The sequence below is a fragment of the Myxine glutinosa genome, chromosome 1 (assembly GCF_964187855.1).
Source record: "Myxine glutinosa chromosome 1, kmMyxGlut1.1, whole genome shotgun sequence".
In the NCBI taxonomy this organism is placed as follows: domain Eukaryota; kingdom Metazoa; phylum Chordata; class Myxini; order Myxiniformes; family Myxinidae; genus Myxine; species Myxine glutinosa.
The window spans coordinates 374,570,484-374,571,096 of record NC_136261.1 but is presented as its reverse complement, the minus strand read 5'-3'; positions in this window follow the sequence as shown (position 1 = coordinate 374,571,096).

Here is a 613-nt window from a genome sequence, read left to right as displayed (position 1 = left end):
ACCTTGCTGTTCACTCAAATGATAATCCACCAGGGGTCGCCATTTGTAAAGCAATTTCACCTTTGAGTTTGTTTGATGCTTTTTAACCAAATTATGGTCGTTCGAGCTTTGCTGTGTTTTTTACAAATAGATTCTGACCAATTTGAATACTTGTTCCATAGATGGGGCTTGGCAAAGTACCAAATAGTGAGATTTGCTCGTGCTTGAAATTTGTACTTGGGCATGTATGGCATGCATGTTATGCACCAGGAGACGAGATGCAACTTGAACCTTTTCGCCACAAGTGTTGCTAATTTGGAGTGTTCCAGGTGTTTGTTTCCTTGTCTGGACATCACTTCCTTCTGCCTATTGTGAGTGACGTCATAGTACTATTTGAGTGTGGTCTCTGTCGCTAAGGCTTTCCCAGGGAGTGTGCAGTTTAAAATATACACGATTGGTGGGTTCGAAAACGCACACGATACCCCTTGCGTACAACTACCAGATCCTTAGATTTGTGGCATTGTCCATCTTAAAGTTGCAAACGTTTTGGTTTATTTAGTTGAACTACAACACACGTCCCCTTCCTACCCCACATGCACCCACACCCAAAGGCCCTCTTTTAAATTGGAGGTCA